Source organism: Diabrotica virgifera, chromosome 8 (genome assembly GCF_917563875.1).
Source record: "Diabrotica virgifera virgifera chromosome 8, PGI_DIABVI_V3a".
In the NCBI taxonomy this organism is placed as follows: Eukaryota; Metazoa; Arthropoda; class Insecta; order Coleoptera; family Chrysomelidae; genus Diabrotica; species Diabrotica virgifera.
Genome location: NC_065450.1, coordinates 8,104,360 through 8,125,156, shown reverse-complemented (window position 1 = coordinate 8,125,156; position 20,797 = coordinate 8,104,360). Strand labels below are relative to the sequence as shown.

At 31.6% G+C, this 20,797-nt stretch overlaps 1 protein-coding gene across 1 annotated transcript in view; it reads left to right on the top strand.

The window, feature by feature from the left end:
* LOC114335585 (protein grindelwald) overlaps positions 1 to 20,797 on the top strand; it is a 147,818-nt gene that overhangs the window by 100,491 nt on the left and 26,530 nt on the right. The window lies entirely within an intron of this gene.

Sequence of the window (20,797 nt, the reverse complement as noted above, 5' to 3'; positions counted from 1 at the left end):
TAAATCTAAGGATATACAAGAAGAAGTAACGACACAGTTCATTAAATTGTATAACAAATTCACACACTTAACGAAGAAAAATTGGGAAGCGCTATCAGAGAAACAAAGAGAAGCGTGCAACAAATATTTTGGAAGAATCAGAGACAAGGTTATACGCTCATTTCAAGCTGTAAACTTAAGAACAGTAGTTCCAAGTTCAATACACCAACCAATCGACAAGGAAATAGAGGAAGAACAAAGCGACGAAGAAGTAGAAGAGGAAAAAAGTGACGAGGAGATAGAGGAAAAAATTGACGAGGAAATAAAAGAGGGAAACCGCGACATAAAACAAGATATAAAAATATTAAACATGGCTCTGACAATCAACGAATTTTTGAATATTGCAAGCAAGGTATTGCCCAACGAGTTTGATGGAAGCGCAGGGAAACTACAACCATTTTTAGACGCATTAGAGTTACTTGGAAAAATAGCAGAAGGACATGAAGAAACAGCGATAACATTAATAAAAACAAGATTGACTAATAAGGCTAGAAACCTGATAACCACAGAGGATACGATCCCACTTATAGCAGCGGCACTGAAGAAGGAATTAAGAGGCGACAATCCGAAAACGATAATAGACAAGTTAGCAAAAAAAGGCAAGGAAACAAAGATGCAGCAGTGTACGCATCCGAAGTAGAGAAATTAGCGGAACAGTTGAAGGTAGCATACATAGCGGAAAGAATGCCATTGGAGCTAGCGAAAAAATACACAACGGAAACAGTCGTAGCAACAATGAAACGAAATGTTAATACGGATAGAGCTAAGTTAATACTGGAGGCAGGTAATTTCACAACACCGCAGGAAGTAGTATCTAAATTTTTATCAATTGATACGACAGAGGAGAACACACAGGGAAGAGTGTTCAATTATAGGACGAATTATGAAAATAGGAGAGGACAACAGCAATACCGAAGAGGATACCATAACAAATACGACAGAGGAAGAAGAAATAACATCGGACAACTGAATGGGAGAAGAAACAGGAAACCAACGGAATTATTCCAACAGAGGATATAGACAATTCAACAACCAAACGTACAGAGGAAAACCAGAGAGGAGAACGTTACAGAAACGTAAGGCGACTTGAGTTGAAAGACAGCCAAGAGGAACCAGAAAACCAGCAGTTGGGGTTTTGAATGAACGAAACAAGGAAAGTACACAGTCAGAAGTGGAATATAATATTTACAACTTCGATTTAAACCTAACGAATTTTGTACGAATGAAAACAGGAATCCTAGAAAACACAAATACCTTTATCATAGACACAGGAGCTGATATTTAAATACTGAAATGTTCACAAGATTTTATGAAGGAACATGTGAAACTAAACACAAAAGCGAAAATAAAAGGAGTAACTAAAGAAGAATTACAAACAATGGGAGAAGTTGAAACAACGCTAGAAGTAAAAGGATCTCGATTTGAGCATATCTTTCAGTTAGTGGAACCTAGCTTTCCTATTCTAACCGACGGAATCATTGGGAGAGACTTTATTTCAAACTTTCAATGCATACTAGACTACGCTAACCTTAAAGTGCACATTAAAGAGGACAACGATTGTTACATTAGTACAAACATTTTGGAAAATATAGATAATGACACGATAGTAATACCGCCTAGATGTGAAATTTACAGAGTCGTAAAAATTTTTCAAACGCTGAAGAATGACAGGATAGTGGAACAACAGGAAATACAACCAGGAATATTCATAGCGAGAGCAATTATTTCAAGTAATAATCCGTACATCAAAATTTTTAACACAACCTACGAAACAGTAAAAGTAGAGACAAACGCAATCAAAACATTAGACATTAAATTATTCAACATATATAGACTGATCAACGACAGCAAGGATAAGAAAAAGGAATTACAAGAATCATTGAAGTTAGATATTCCAGAATACATACGCGATAAGTTAGTATCTTTATGTGAAGATTATTCAGATATATTCGCCCTAAGGCATGACATGCTAACATGTAACAACTTCTACGAGCAGAAACTGAGAGTTAAAGACCAAACTCCGGTATACATTAAAAACCATAGGACACCTCATGCACAAACAGAGGAATTAAACCGACAAGTACAAAAACTGAGAGACCAAGGAATAATAGAACCGTCTACATCAGAATACAACAGCCCAGTATTGCTGGTACCGAAAAAGGCGATAGATGGAAATAGAGCATGGAGATTATGCATAGATTTTAGACAACTGAACAAGAAAATAGTCACAGACAAATTTCCTTTACCAAGGATAGACTCGATACTAGATCAACTAGGAAGAGCAAAATGGTTTTCAGTTATAGACTTAATGTCAGGTTTTCACCAGATACCATTAGAAAAATCATCAAGAAAATACACATCGTTTAGCACAGAAAATGGAGCATTTCAATTTACCAGATTACCTTTTGGATTAAATGTAAGCCCAAATAGCTTTTCAAGGATGATGTCAATAGCATTTTCGGGATTAACACCGGACAAAGCATTTCTTTACATGGACGATATAGTAGTGATAGGAATATCCGAAAAACATCACCTAGACAACCTGAAAAAGACATTCGAGACATGTCGAAAATTCAATTTGAAACTTAACCCAGGAAAATGTCAATTTTTTAGAAGAGAAGTAACATATTTAGGACATGATCTTTCTCAGGAAGGAGTATCACCAGACAAAGCGAAATATGCAACGATTGAACAATACCCGACACCTAAGACAGCGGAAGAAACAAAAAGATTCGTAGCATTTTGTAACTATTATAGACGTTTTATTCAAAATTTTGCTGAAATATGCCGACCACTCAACAGATTATCAAGAAAAGGAGTAGAATTTTTTGGTCAGAAGAATGTGAAAAAGCATTCAATAAGCTTAAATCATCTCTGATGAAGCCACCGATCCTAAAATATCCAGATTTCAATAAACAATTCATCCTAACAACAGACGCATCCAACGTGAGTTGTTCAGCAATTTTAAGTCAGGATTATAACGGAATAGACCTACCAATAGCATACGCATCAAGAAGTTTCAATAAAGCAGAATGTAAGAAACCTATAATCGTTAAGGAATTACTACCGATTCATTGGGGAATTAATCATTTCAAATGTTATTTATATGGAGCACCAACATTTTTAGTAAAAACGGATCATAAACCACTAACACATTTATTTGCAATGAAAGAACCAACTTCGAAACTTACAAGAATCAGATTAGATTTAGAGGAATACGATTTCGAAATAGAATACATAACAGGGAAAAATAACTACGCAGACAGCCTTTCAAGAATAACATTACATCAACTAAAGAACCTATACATAGACAATACCCATATATTAGCTATAACACGAGCTCAAGCAAGAGAAAAGAAGAAGGAAGCAAGGCAAACGAAGGCAGAAAGTGAACTCGCACTACAGCCAGAAGCCCCAAACAGACAGTAAGAAAGGTACTATATAATTTAGAGGCGCATAGACTACCAATTTTGTCTTTTGGAGCAGAACTAATCTCACCAAGACTGAGCATTAGGGTCAAAAACAAAATAAAGTGCAGCAAGAGCATAGCCACAGGATTCAATCATTTTGATTTAAACCAGATGTTGGCACAGCTTGATAAGCTGGCGGTAGAGAATGCAGTACGTAAAGTAAAAATATACATAAACGATATTATTTTTAAAGTGTGCACAATTGAGGAATTTATTAAACAAGGAAACGAAATATTGAAGAATGTAGAAATATACATATGTGAAGTACCAGAAACAATAGAAGATGACAAAGAAAAACACAGGTTAATAGAAGAATATCATAGTAATCCGATGTTTGGAGGACACGTAGGAAATAACAGACTCATAAAGAAGCTAAAAGCAAGATTTAGATGGAAAAATTTGGAAAAAGACGTAAGAAAATACGTTAAACAATGTCATAAATGTCAAATTAACAAACCAAAAAGAACACATGTCGAGGAATTCGTGATATCGGACACTTCTTCCAAACCATGGGACATAGTATACATAGATACGATAGGTCCATTCACTAAAAGTAACGAAGGTAATAGATACTGTATAACAATGTTATGTGAGCTTACGAAATACGCGGTCAGTATACCCGTGTGCAATAAAGAAGCAGAGAAAATAGTCCGAGGAATTTTTGATCATTTCATACCAACATACGTAATCATGAAGCAAATAAGAACAGACCAAGGCACAGAATATAAAAATGAAGTAATGCAGGAACTAACAAAGCTACTAAAAATAGAGCACAACTTCTTAACGGCATACCATCCACAGTCCATTGGAAGTTGCGAAAAACTACACAGAACATAAAACGAGTACGTAAGAGCATTCATAGACGAAGACAGAGAAAATTGGGATGTGTGTTGCAGGATGTTCACATACTGCTACAATACAACCCCTAACGCGTATCATGGTTACACACTGTTTGAACTGTTATATGGCAGGAAGGTTAACCTACCAGAAGACCTTACACAGGAGATTCAACCATGTTACAATATAGATGCTTACTACAATGAGTTACGCTACAAACTACAAAGCGCACACGAGAGAGCTAGAACCTTCTGACTAAAACACAAAAAAGAGCGACAAGAAAATAACAAGCGCAAAGCAACACCACAACACTTTAAAATAGGAGACCTAGTCCTGGTAAAAAGGGAAGAGAATGGTAAGTTTGATAGTCTTTATGTAGGCCCCTTCACAATAACAGAGGTAAATAATGTTAATTGTAAGATCAGATTGGAAAACAATAAAATCAGGGAAATACATAAGAATAGATTATATGCTTACAATCCGAGAACACAGTGAGTGACAAGTGAAACGGGAACAATGTTGATAACGAACATTTTTATTTTTTTTTTGTATTTAATTATTATGGCATTTTAAAACGCAGTAAGCAGGTGGTGGTACTATTAGAAAATTTTCTTCCTTTTCCGTAGTCAGAAAATTTTGGGAAGGAAAGGAAGATGTGTTGGGATACACGGCATCTCTTAGTAATCTTCTTATTAAAAGAAATCCTTTTAATAATTAAAAATGTCTTTACCAAAACAACTACATTTGTTGATAGTAAATACGATCGACCTACATTAGCACATATCGGTGTAACAGTTTAGGTTTGAACAAGGTCGGTTTGAAATAACAATAGTATTCATTATTTTTATAACCTAGTCGACTCAGCGCTTTTAACCAAAACAATCTTACTTTCATTATATACCAAAACAATAAACAGGAGAAGACTAATTATTATTTTCTAATTCCATTGCGAAGAGTAAGTCATTAATATTTGAGATCCCAAAGGGAAAACATCACAGCTACTGAGAATTAACGTACCACCAGCTCTTTACCGTTAGTACTCTAACTTACAAAATAAATGCATCTACGGTGATACGAGTTATTTCATCAACCCTTATGGTAGGGGGTAACCAACCCTTAATTATCTAAGGTGGCTCAGAAGTTAGGAGCCACCATACTTCGTTGCTATGAAAAAATACATTCAGTGACATTAATGACAATTAATGTTTTAAAAATTATAAAAGTGATGACTTTCAACCGTCAAAAATATTTATAACAACTGTGTGTTGAATTGTACTAATTTGTACTTACATAAATAAATTACAAAAAAATTTTGGTGTTGAACAGTTTTATTCATGAAATAATCGCAGCAAATTGCACTCGATCTTTAAAATTAATATATAATTTTGGAGCTCTTGTGCAATTACTACCGATAAATTAAATAAAATGTTAGTGTGGGTTGGTTTTCCGTACACTTTGATTGCATATCGTGTCTCCTTTTGTGATTAACTTTAGGGTGATATCATCATTTTCAAACAATTTTAATCAACCATATATTGTTATTCTCCATAAGATCTAGGCCAAATTTTTTATTATTTGAAACTAAATACTTAACCTAAAAAATCAGGTTATAAAATCTTCCCCGAATTTTTCAGAATAATTCAATCCTTTCTTTTTTTTGAAAACGATTTCCGGAGTGAAAATTTAAACGTCAGACATTAGTTAATTAAAAATGTAATTTTCATTAGCTACATCATTAATTCTGGCTCAATCCCATATAAACATAGTACTTAAATTTGAGATCCCTCAAGAAAATAGAACCTTGCAAAAATTAAATGCATTTTTGCCAAATACAACCCTGTGTTTCCAATTACCCTTATTTAGACAATATTTCATTTCGGAAGCAAAACGAAATATTGGAAGATTTATGGATGAAGGGATTAAAGAATGCGATTTAATTATCCATTGGCATGGATATGTGACATATATTTTTGGTTATAATGGCTGTAATGGACTTTTCCGTTTAAAAATCTGCTTTGGGGTTTAATTATTTTTTTTTCATTTAACCTCAATTTTATTTCGCCCATTTATGTTGTGTTTGATTGGTCAAAGAGGTTTTAATTAGTGGTTTCATAACGGATAGATAAATTATTAGTGTTTTATAACTAACTGTTTGTATAAATATATTTTTTTATAGTTTAAAATTGTTACAATATATAAATTATATAGTACACATACACATCGTATGAGCAGCAATATGTTTACTTTGCGACTAGTGTTTACTGTTCTTGGGAGGGGGGGATATTATTTTATTTTTTAGCCCTCTAGGTGACCTTGGACCTGAGATATACCATTTCAAATGGGCAAAAATAGCCTTGTTACGCTATATTTCAACAGCTATAAGTAGAGTTGCACAAGTTTGATTTGAATGTTTGAAATTGACTTGAGTTTGACTTAATTTCAAGTCAAACTCAAGTCAATCCTTCTGACAAATAATTCAAGTCAAGTCAAACTGGTCAATCGTACAGGTTTGAAAATTAAAACTCTTTGTCAAACTAGTTTGAAAGAGTTTGAAAAATAATTTATTTAGTAGATATACTTTTTTTGTCGAGATAGACATGTTAATTGCCAATTAAGATAAGAAAATTAATAATACAAAGAGTGCCATATAAAAGTAACTTCTTACGGGAAGCTTATGATTATAGTCAAAATAGGGTCGTAAATTTCTTGAAAATGATTCCTGTTCGCTTAGAATTGCTTGCTGGCAAGTTTCGTTTTATCGATATCACTTTTTTATATTTTTATTTGAGTGTTACTAGATTAAAACAGAGAATTCCTTGGATAGTTTTTTATCATACCAAGCCTAATTTAATCTACTTTAACAAAAATTTATGAAGGAACAACAAAATATTATATTTTTGATAGATTAGGTTTAATGAATTTTTTGCGACTTTGCAATGTCGTTTTAAAGAATTAGTTCACTATTTGTCATTATATAACGCTGCTCTTTATTTTTACACAATACAGGTATGCACTTTGCAATTTTCATTCATTGTTTTGAAATCTCCTGTCGCAACATCAAATAAATCAGTATATTTATTTTTCTTAATTAATTCTGCTTCGACTACAGATTTTTTTTCTTAACTTTTGCAGTGGGAATACCTTCAAAATCAGCCTCAATTTGATCTGGTACTTATTCTGAGCCGAAAAATATTCAGGTTGAGATATTATTTCACAAAGCACACACTTCAAAATGAACGTAATAAACAAGCCATGCATAGACTTCTTAATATGAACTACAAACTAATTTGCGGAGTAGCAGAGTACAGATTCAGACCTACCCAAATAAGTCAAAACAAAAGTCGGTATGCTCGTAATTAGAATTTGAAATCAACACGTTGCGCAATATGATATTCAAACTTCAAACTGTTTGAAGAAGTTTGATTTCAAGTCAAACGTAAAGATATCGAAATCAGGGCCCTGATTCTAAATCAAATTTCGACACTAAACAAGTCGCTTTCAATATGGCGATGGCGACTGTCGAAATTATTTGACACGGAGATGAATGAATGGCCAAAAGCGAGGTTAGGTTTAGTTTAGATGTGTTTTGTTTATTTCTTGCAAGGAAAACTAAATCAAAAGGTATTATAATATAGCTGGGTTTAATTGAAATTTGCTTGTTTTGAGGAATTAGATAGAATAGTATTAAATTAGAAATATAATAATTGAGAATGTCCACAACATGAATCATCAACTCAATGAAAGATGTGAGGTAATAATCTGGGAAAATTAGTAAAAAACAAGGAAAATTAATTACCAGCTATTTTATTGCTGGACATGCTGAAATAAAATCTTCAAGATTTCCTATATTAGTAATATAGCTGTGCAAAGTCCACAGAAAGTGTGCTATTTTGTTTATAAACAAATTAGCGCTCCGAAATCTTTTTTTTTATTATTGCTCTAAAACTCCGAAAATTTTAACTTTAAACCAAAACACTCACATAAAAATTGACAGTAATTTAATTCTGCACATTAATAATTTATTCCAATTTCCTTCGACGGAAATTTTCTTCGGAAAATTCGGGTTTTCCAAACAAAATCTTTAATTTTCAACTAAAATTTGAGGGAAGTAATTATTTATCAATAATTAAATAATTTGGTGACAGTGACATAAATCTTTTTTGTTATGAGTGTCTTGAAGATATGAAAATTTGTATGTACAAAGAAGACCGGAATTAAAAGGTATCTAATGGTTCAAAGATTAAAATCCTGTTGTTTATAACTCTGTCGCAAATGCCGGTCAAATTTGACCGGTTATACCTGGAATCACTCCTCGCAATTCAATTTGTTTTTCTTCGAAAAGGACACAGAAGCCGTGCTCTTTTCAACAGCGTTAACTTAATTTAATTTAATCTAATATTTTCTGAGGGGTTCTATTTGTTTATAAGCCAAAAAATTGTTTCTTTATAACATTCCCGAGACCGCTCAAATGGTCCAATTTCAATCCTGTAAGGTACGTTGAATAGGTATAGTGCTTTTTTATATGAAAATCATAGTTATTCTGGTGTATCATAATCTTTCTGGTTATTATTTCGACCGAAATTTTTTAATTAACATTTTAATTATTGCTAAACTATTGGTTAGATTGTCGCCGGTCTCCTGATATACAGAGAGGGGCTAAATTATGGAATAAATTCATTTTCTCTAAAATGGACGATTTTAGAGAAAAATCCCGAAACAGGTCGATTTTTATTTTTAAATTAAATTTCTTGGCATATATTTCAAACTAGTGACGTCATCCATCCGAGCGTGATGACGTAATTATTTTTTTAAATAGGAATATGGGTTCGTGTTGTAGCTCATTTACAAAGGCGTTCAATTCTCTATTCAGTATTATAAACATAAGTTTCATTATTTATACAGGGAGGCCAAGAAAAATTTTGAATTAAATTAATTGACGCAAGAAGAAGAATGCATGTAATTTATTTAACTCAAAATACATTGTATTGCTGTCAGAAAATAGAAAAAAATGTTTATTTTGCAAATAAACATTGCTTTTAGCTTAAATTAAAAGTTCAAACTGCCAATAGGTAGGAGGGAGTCTGTTTGTGATTTAATTTAAGCGAAAAGAAATGTTTATTTGTGAAATAAACCTTTTTTTCTATTTTCTGACAGCAGTACAATGTATTTTGAGTTAAATAAATTACATACATTCTTCTTTTTGCGCCAATTAATTTAATTCAAAATTTTTTTTTGGCAACCATGTATAAATACCTAATGATATTAATGTTTATATTACTGAATAGAGAATTAAACGCCCTTTCAAATGACCTACCACACGACCCCTATTCCCATTAACAAAATTATCGATTACGTCATCACGCTCAGATGGATGACGTCACTAGTATGAAATATATGCCAAAAAATTGTAATTTAAAAATAAAAATCGACCTCTTTCGGGATTTTGCTCCAAAATCGTCCGTTTTAAAGAAATGAATTTATTCCATAATTTAGCCCCTCTGTATAATCTACTATAATAAATCTTTCATGTCTTCAATTATTTAATTATTGATAAATAATTAGGTACTTCCCTAAAATTTTAATTGAAAATGGCAGATTTTTTGGGAAAACTCGGATTTTCTGAGTAAAATTTTTGTTGAAGGAAATCGGAAAAAAAATAACTTTGTGCAGAACTAAATTACGGTGAATTTTTATTTGAGTGTTTTTGGCTCAAAGGAAAAAATATAGGAGTTACAGACCACTAATTGAAAAAAAAAAGAAGATTTAGGAGTGCTAATTTGTTTATAAATAAAATAACACACTTTCTGCGGACTTGTCATACCCCATATTACTAATATATGCAATCTTAAGATTCGATTTTAGCAATAAAATAGCTGGTAAATAATTTTTCCCAAAAATGGTATTTTTTCGATAATTTTCCCAGACTATCAACAAAATCCAAGAAACCGAAGCGCCAACCCAAATTCTGAGCAGTCTCAACATAATAAGGTTAATATCCCCAAGAATCGCGCGGTGTCGAAATGAAATTGCGACTGTCGAAATGAATTAGAATCAGGCCCCAGGTCAAGTCAAACTTTTTACAAAAAAGTTTGGTTTTCAAGTCAAGTCAAGTTTGTTGAATAAAATCAAACTAGTTTGACTTGATGCATCTCTAGCTATAAGATCGATTTTATCTCACAAGGTCTCATTTTTTATAACAGAACTTTCTGATGGAATAATTTGCAAAACCATATAAAAGATACGTTTGATTTTATAGGTTAAGGACAACTGAAACTTGCAACATTTTGTTTTTTCAAAAGTTGGTCTAGGCTCTAGGCCAAACTAGCATATCCTATCACGTTCAGGACAAATTAGTTTGGCCTAGGCTAAACTAGTTTGTCCTGAACAACTGTAACATATACAACAATCATCTTATCTTATTAAGTTTCTTGTGAACAGCCTTTAGATATTTTTTGATATCCTAAAAATTGATCTTTTTACTTTATAAGTAAGCCAACACGCTGTCATTAATGGTTTCTCTCATCTGTTTGATTACTCTGTAATATTTAAATTTAACGAATTATTAAAATAGATAAATAACCTAAATTTTAACAGCTAAAGCAAAGCTTTAGAACCTCACTTCAGAACCATAGTTATGGTAGTTTTAATTTTAACTTTAATGTGACATATCAAATACGAGCACGCTACTATTGCTAGGAATATAAAGCGACAAACTATGCGTCACTACATAAGATGACAATTCCGGATCGTACACTATCTGGTTTGGGTGATAATTGGCCCTCTAATTCGTATGATTTAACACCATTGGATTTCGTTTTATCGAGTTATTTGAAGTTAGACTTATATGCCCTAAAGCTTATAATAACCACCTGTGCATTGAAGAAGAATGTCCAACGCTGCATCAATGTAATTCAGCAATATTTCTTCAAAATTGTCATGAAAAATGTTGACCAACGAGTAAAAATTTTGACAAAAAAGTTGATTAATTGCGAGCTGAAATTTTTTAATAGCTTATAGTCCGACAAACTTTAATGTACGGGAATAGTGGAACAGGGGAAGTTTTAATTGTGGAACGGGTTACAGGTTTGGAACCTCAGACTACGAAAAAGTCCCATGTATTTTGCCGAACAGAATTTCCAGTTGAATTGTTACCCTTTCATTAATCTCTCATGCAAAAATCGGACTGCTATTTACCACCATCATAATTCCTGTCATTTTACATGTTCTACGTGTCGGACTTATTAAAATGCCCAAAATATTTGTCGGCCAAACATTTCTTTTATATATTATATAAATTTTGCTCTGGAATAAACTTAGAAACAACCTGCTAGTTTTCAAAATCATAAACTTGTCAGGATGACACGTTCCACAATTAAAATCACGTACCACAATTGAATCGCTTGCCTCGCTAAGGAATAAACCTTTTTTTTATAAATAAATTAATAATGTAACTGTAGAAAAGTATTTACCACTTATTCGTCTTTTATTCATTGATTGTATAAAGGAATCAAGTCCCAGCCTTTAAAAACGACTTTTTGGCCTTAATCGTTTTCAAAGCCAAGTCTGTTGTATCACATATCACATGTCACTTTACTAGTCTCCTTCTAAATTTCATCTGTAGAACAAAATTTGATAGGTCATCAAGTTTCTAAACTAAATAGTTTTTTTCGTTTTTCTCAAAACTAAGTATTGTGGACTTATACCCTTTACACAATAAGCGCTTCAATTAAAACTTCCCCCTGTTTCAGTGTTCCCATATATCAAAGTTTTGTCCAATTAGACACCGTTAAGCTATTAAAAAATTTTCAGCTTGCTATTAATCAACTTTTTTACGCGGGATCCAGGTCTATAAATATGTACTTTATGATTCAATAAACAATTAAAATCTAAACGAAACAATAGTATTTTCTATTCAATTCAAATCTTGCATACATTTTGGGACAACCATTATTTAAGTACGAGTTGTGAAAACAATATTATTGAATTCACTATCAACATCATGTAATATCTAAGTACATATTAACCTTTAGAGAAAAACCTTGACTAAATAATTCTTTACATGATTATATGCTGCTACGTGCATATTTATTATTGTCATCAAGAATATTGTGTTGAAATCAAACATGTTTATGTGTATATGACTCATACGTCCGTAAAGTTTTAGCCAGTCACTTATTAGCATATTTTACCGATGAAAAATTACAAAGCAATTATAATGTTCTGATATTTTTTGTTGGTATTATTTTGTTTACAAAATAAATATTCGCATTGTATGTTAAACTAATTTTCGTGTTTTATTTTATTTAAAAGTATAGATACCTACACCTACCTATACGGGATGTAGAAAAACTGCTTTATTGATTTCTAAAAAAGAAAAGAAACACGTAGATGGATCATAAATTATAATCATAAATACCAATATGAGAACTCATTTTTGAACATAATATAGAAACCTTCATTAAAGAAGCAATTATAAGTAATGGATTTTGACAAGAGCTATGACTTTGAACATTCCAGATAAACTTGTGTAGGTACTAAATCGGCTTGGTTCCTAGCTCCCCAGATAGCACAATTAAGTTTTGTGGACATCCAATGTACGTACATCTGTGTACATTGTAACGTCCAATGGACCTCCCGCTAAGGTACAATGGACATTTGATGGAAGTCCAATAGACGTCCAGGGTACACAAAATTGGATGTCCATAGAACGTCCGCAACAAACATACAGTCTACGTTGTTGGAGCTTTCAGTGTACACCTTATGTACATTCTATGTACATCTGATGTACATTCAATGTACGTCTTATGGACATTTTTGTAGGGCACTTTTCATAAAGCAATCTAGTATCCAAAATGTGTGAATACATAGCAAAAAGCCTTTATAAGGAAATAGTTACTATAATACTAAAACTTATACTTTAAAATACTACACAAAAGACCTTTCTTTATTCTTCTTTACTATAACTTAATTATATTATACTTTATTACAGGAACTTCATTAATGCACGACTCCATTGTACGATTAGTGGAGTCACTGAAGGTTTTCACCTCCGATTTCGTTGAACCTCCATCGATTTTCATAGAAATTGGTGAGTAGTTAGAAGATACCTTAAGGAACAAAGGTGACATGATGCCAACTTGCGCTTTTACCCTGGGGGTGGATGCCACCCCTTCTCGTGGGTGAAATTATTTTTAATAAAAAAAATACCAAAAATCGATAGAGGGCCAACTTCTAAGCAAAATTTGTTATATAAAGTTATTAACATAAATCAATACTATTTGAGTTATTAAATATCAAAAATTTTATATTTTCTTAAAAAAAATGCATATTTTAAATCTGTTTTTCACGTATTACACAAAAACTATAAGCTTTTTTAAAAAAACTTATTACCAAAATTAAAGATAATAAAAAATTTAATACACTCCCTACTTAAATAACTAAACTAATTTTATTTCAAAGTGAGTTATGGGTAATTGAATGTATATTTTTTTCGACGAGTACTCAAATCTAAGTATTCAAGCTTACATAACGGGAAAACGATGCATTTTATAGAATATACTTGTTAAGCACTTGTCAAAGTACTTCGGAGTACCTATCAAATGAGCTCCAGTAGAAGTTAATCTCATCAAAATTAAGCAAGTTATGATGAAAATAAGAGAACCCTTTCGATTTTTTTAGGAAAAAGTGAAAAATAAAACATACGCCATTTCCACAAAAATGAAAATTTGTAATAATCCCCACAATAATTTCTTTACGATAACATAGTTAATGATTTCAACAATTTCCACCGGTTTAGAATGCATATTTTTGAAAAAAAAAATACAATTTAAAAAAATCTGAATTTTTAAAATTATCGTACTTTTCATTTTCTTTTGATAATAACTCCAAAAATACTCAATATATGTAAAAAGTAATATATAACTAAATTTTAGTTTTTTCTGTTCCAAATACTTTATCTATTTTACTATTTCCGTAGAGTAAAAAATATCCGAGATATAAACGTTTAAAATTTCAATTTTGCTGCGAGAACCATGTAACCGGGGCCATTTAACCTTTTATTGTTAAAGAAGTGAGAGGTTTAAAAGACTAATTTCGACATTTTTTTAAAAGCGCTTGGAATCAACTTTTAACTAGTTTTTAGGTGAACCTGATATTTAAAAAATTAACGGAGTTACTTATAAAAAAAAACAATAACATTTTTTGAAAAAAAAAATTTAAAATATACATTTTGAAACATTTTTGGTGCATGAATTTTAATGCTATCAACTTTTTCGAGGGCTTATTTGATAGATATTTCTATGAACTTTGACACATGTTTAATAAGTTTATGTTATAAAATGCATGGTTTTGCCGGTATTTAAGCTTGAATACTTTGATTTGGTTACTCAACGAAAGAAATATACATTCAATTACCTATAACTTACTTTTAGTTAACATAGAAAGGTTTTTCTAATAAGGAGTTTATTTAATTTTTTATTAGTCTCAATTTTGATAATAATAACTTATTTGTAAAAACTTATAGTTTTTGAGTTATTTATGAAAAAACCGGTTAAAAACATGCATTTTTCTCACGAAAAATTTAAATCTTTCATCTTTAATAACTCAAAAAGTTTTGATTTATTTTAATAACTTTATATAACAAATGTTGCTTATAATTTGTCCCTCTATAAAAATAATTTTCACCCCCGAGGAGGGGTGGCATCCACCCCCAGGGTAAAAGCGCAAGTTGGCACCATGTCACCTTTGTTCCTTGAGATATCCTCTAACCACTCACCAATTTTCATGCAAATCGATGGAGGTTCAACGAAATCGGAGGTAATAGCTCATATCCACCTTCAGTGACTGCACTAGATAAACAGCAAACACAAACGTATTATCACAGGATGTATTATATTGTATATAATAATTGAATCAAAACGAGATTCATATAATGGCGGCCTACGAAGCATGCACATAGAAAGGAGGGTTAGGACTAGTTAGTTAGGAAGTTGGGAGCATGGAGATGAAATAAACAAAAGAAAACCTTAGAACGTCACGCCCCACCGGGCCAGTTGGTAACTAAAAAGACATTCGATGACGGGCAATATTGCAAGGCGGGAAATTTAACAGTTTCAAAATGCACATTTAAGATTTAAATTGGTAGTGTCTAATTGTTGTAAGGTCTATAATTACCGATGCAGCACCGGTATACTGAATCATTGAAGTTTACGATCATTTTATCATCGTCTAATATTATATAGGTTTGATTAAAACAATTTTAGTGGTTCAGTGTTTTAATTCGATGACGAAAAAATATATGTCTACATTTATTAGAAGCTTCTTATATTCTACTAATAATATTGCTTTGATTAAAACAAGAAGCTATATAACTATTCAGAATAATAGTCGCGTTTTGTGTTAAATCTCCATGGACCACAAATGGATGTGTAATGTACGTTGAAATCAAATGTCAACTTGACGTCGCGTAATGTACGTACATAGCACGTCCAGTTTTGGTCCATAGACGTGTGCACTTCAAATGTACGTTACATGGACGTCCATCGGACACTGTGTGCTATATGGGTCTTGTCAAAATCCAATACCTTAATAATATAACTAAAAATATTTTCGATTCTAAAATATTGTAAAAGACTTAAGTTTCTGAGTAAGAAAAAATATATTTTGTTATATTATTTGTGACATTTTTAAGGTCACAGCTCATCTTGTCAAAATCCAATACCTCTAATATTAATGTTCAAATAGCAGAAGCAATGGAACTGGAACTGGGAGAAAAAACATCTTTGGCCAAACTTCAGAACAAGCTTGAACATCATGCCAGATAAGGCTAAACTACAAAACAATAAAAGATTATAAAGTATACATAAACAATGGTCTCACAAAAAAGAATGAAAAATAGGTATAAAAAAAAAGATAAGTCGTCAACTAAAAATAAATAAGGGAAAAGGTGCTAAAATAAAATATAACAAATTTATAAATGGAAAACACGCGGAAAATAAATGGAGCAACCATCTAGAATATAGAAGGTAACTCGGGGAACCCAAAAACTAAGAGAAAATACACAAACAAATAATAAGGAATTGAATAAAGGTTAAAATAAAAACCCGAACGATAAACCCGAAATATACACAAGATAGTATATAATATACTCATAGGAGCATGCCAATAAGAACCCTTTAGGAAACTGGCAAATTGGAGAAAGTAAGCCAAGATATTGATTCATTATGAGTTTATTGGACATTGTTGGACTAAATGAAATACGACGGAATTGCAGTGTATTAACCCGAGTATGGTTAACCTTACACCAAAGTAAATGATAAACACGAAAAGGGAGTGATAATAATTTAATACTAAAATAGGCAATACAGGACATGAAGAAGTGATAGGAAAAGAGGAAATAGGGGAGAGAAACGACAATGGATATCGAATAATCGAATTCTGAAAATAAAATGAACTTATAATGGTTGAAAGTATCTTTAAACTTGGGCGGAACATACGGAAGCTTGGAAGTCACTAGGACAGGAGAGAGGTATAAAGATCAAACAAACCACACAACAATATTGAATATAAATTGAAAAGCTGGTTGCAAGATGTCAGGAGCTTAAGAGGTACTAATGCGATACCCCACATACTAGTCAGAGCGATACTTAAAATGAAATTGGCCAGAGAAAAAAAATACCAAAAAATCAAAAAAAGGAACAAATAAAACGTCGATGCCCTAAAACGAGAAAGTATATTCTCGTCGAGAAAAATTCACTGAGAATATTGGCAATTCCTGGAACTGTATCACAACAAACCGCAAAGTTGGTAAAAGAAACATGAAAGCATTTTAAAGAAATTATGATAAATGCAGCAAGTAAATAATAATAATAAGTAATAAATAAATAATAAATGCAGATAAATAATAAAAACTAATTAAGAATCAATTAAAGAAAGGAGAATACGATTGGTAGGAGACGGGGCATCTGAAACGAAATAGAAGGTAAAAAAAGAAGTTAAAAGACAAGTCTAAAAAGATAAAAGAAACTATGTAAATGAGATGCTAAATATATCAGAAAACAGCACAATAAAACGACCTACGAACATAATCATACGAAATCTAACAGAAAGAACTCACTGAGAAAGAACTAATACAAAGATGGAAGGAATATTTCGCAGAAATATAAAAACATGAAATAAGAAAAATCGAAAAAGACGCAGTAGAACCACCTGAGCTAGAAGTAGAACTGCATATTGCAGAAATTACAATGGAAGAAATTAGAAACACACTAAAATTCTGAAAAATTACAAAGACGCAGGAATCGACAATATACCCATGGACCTGATAAAAGCAGATACTGACCAATTAATAAGTAGAAATATTATACTTTTGAAAAACATATGAATTGACAAAGAATTACCAAAAGAGTGAAAGAACGGATTGATAATAAAAATACCCAAAAAAGGAGAGCTGAATTGATATATCTAACTGAATAGATGTAATAATTGGAGTGTAATAATACTACGGACATATAAATAATGAGAGGTCCCAAATATAGGTTGCTGCAAAATATTATACAAGAAAAAATAGCAGGCAAACGCAGTCCAGGACGACGAAGAACCTCATGGTTAAAGACCTTGCGAGATTGGTATTGTGTTGATACAATCATGCTATTTAGGGTGGCAGTGAATAAAATTAAAATAGGTATGATGGTAACCAACGTTTTGAAAAGACATGGTACATAAAGAAGAATAACACTACACTTTTGTAGTGTTGACCAAAATCACATTGAAAATATTAAAGCCGGAACTAAATAGTAAAGAAACTAAGAAGTAATTAAGCAGGCTTCCATACCAAATGCTCAACGATTGATCACATTTGCTACCTTAGAATCATATTGAAACAAACCTTATTCAGTTTCCGGTTAGGAACGCATGGCGCTTCGTGAAATTATGTCGAAATTTCGACTTACTTTCTGGAGTTTTTACTATGAGACACTATAATATACCAATATACTATTTACATAATACAGATTTTCAACGAAAACTTTTCGTTTATAACTTTGCAAAAGTCTGTGTGTTATTGCGTTGCGGCTCCTGCAATACTTAGAGCAGATTTATCGATGGACTCTTATGTAGTTTTGTCTTCTGAATCCAAATCTGAAAACGGCATTTCGATATCTCTAACCGTCTTCGAGATAATCGACCTCAAAATCTAAAATGTGACGTCACAATCCGGTTATTTCCTACCACGCACTAATCGTCAGCTGAAATCTTTGATTAGGAAGTAAGCTACTTTTTTAATCTGAATTTGTTAAGCAAAGCAAATGTTATTATTTACATTTGAGTTTGACACTTCGTGAATGTCAAACTAAATTTTAAATTATTTAGCTGTTAATAAAATATAAATGACATTTTATAGTGAATTTAATTATTATATAAAATAATATGTGTAATAAATGTATAAAAATACAATTTGAGTATATTTTAAAAGCAATAATACATATTATACTATATTAATAATGAATAAGTAGAAACGATTATATTTAAATTTGGTAAATTCAGCGATGTGGGAGAGGGGGATATGACATAAGAGATGCTCTCGTGTTTACTAAATGGGACCACTTGATTTGACACTTTTGGGAAAGGCAATATGGCGGCGGGCAGGTTTTTTATGATATACGTGGAATATATGTTGTTAATTAATTATTAAAATTATTAATTATACAGGGTGTAACGAAAATACAGGTCATAAATTAAATCACATATTCTGAGACCAAAAATAGTTCGAATGAACCTATTTTACCTTAGTACAAATATGCACATAAAAAAGTTACAGCCCTTTGAAGTTACAAAATGAAAATCGATTTTTTTGAATATCTCGAAAACTATTAGAGTTTTTATATTTAAAATGGACATGTGGCATTCTTATGGCAGGAACATCTTAAAAAAGAATTATGGTGAAATTTGTGCACTCCATAAAAATTATATGGGGGTTTTGTTCCCTTAAACCCCCCAAACTTTTGTGTACGTTCCAAGTAAATTATTTTTGTGGTACCATTAGTTAAATTCAATATTTCTAAAACTTTTTTGCCTCTTAATATTTTTTCGATAAGGCAGTTTTTATCGAGTGGCGGCTTCTTTTTTAATATGTTTACATAAAAATTTTATGGGGGTTTTGTTCTTTTAAACCCCCTAAATGTTTGTGTATGTTCCAATTAAACTTTTACTGCAGTACCATTAGTTAAACACAGTGTTTTTAAAACTTTTTTGCCTCTTTGTATTTTTTCGAGAAGATACTTCTTATCGAGATATTACTTCTTTTTTAATATGGTTCAAAATATAACTAAAAATGTAAATCATAAATAAATTTTCATATTATTACCGAGTCTCCATAATCGTACTTAGGCATATACAAATATGTGGTGGATTTGACAAATATTTAAAATATCTCGATAAAAACTGTAACTAAAAACTGTGTTTAACGAATGGTACCACAATAATAATTAAATTGGAACGTACACAAAAGTTTTGGGGGGTTTAAAGGAACAAAACCCCCATAAAATTTTTATGGGGTGTCCAAATTTCACTATAATTTTTTTTTAAGATACTAATGCCACATGTCTATTTTCAATAAAAGATCTCCAATAGTTTTTGATAGATTGGAAAAAATCGATTTTCATTTTGTCACTTCAAAGGGCTGTAACTTTTTTTATGTGCACATTTGTACTTAGGTTCAATCGAACTATTTTTGGTCCTAGAATATGTGATTAAATTTATGACCTGTATTTTTGTTACACCCTGTATATATATATTTATATAATATTATACAATTTTATAATTATATACTTTCTATAGAACAGAATATACTGCTAAAGTGTTGTTCCGCCATATTGCCTTCCTTATTATTTATCCCGTGAAAGCGATCCCATCTACTTCACCTCATGTCACATCCCCTCCCTCCCACATCACTGAGTAAATTATAACTCTACTCGACCAGCGCACGACCACACAACTCGAAACACAAGTACGCAAATGCGGTTGCGTGAAGCGTGGCGCAAAGCCGTGGAATTTACGAGACTCGCTCGGTCTGTAGATCCAAGTAAAGTTCATCAGTAAAAGTATCTTTATCATGTATGTATTATTTATTTTACAATATTGGAAAATTGTTATTTAAAATGTGGTTTAGAATAAAAAAGTATGTTCTGATATATGAAATTCCTTCATCCTTCTAATGGAAAAAAATAAATACGAATTTTCTCAAATTATGGATACTAACATCATTTTCATTTATGTCTCTTGTATTTTTAATTTGACGAAGAAAAGTTATTCTTCATAAAAATCTCTTCTTGGTCTAAGATTTATGATGCAACCATCATGAATCAAATTTTATTTATTTTATACGAGGTATGTAAAAAAATATGAATTTCGAGTAAAGTATCTTTATAGTTCACAACATTTAAATTAGAATGATA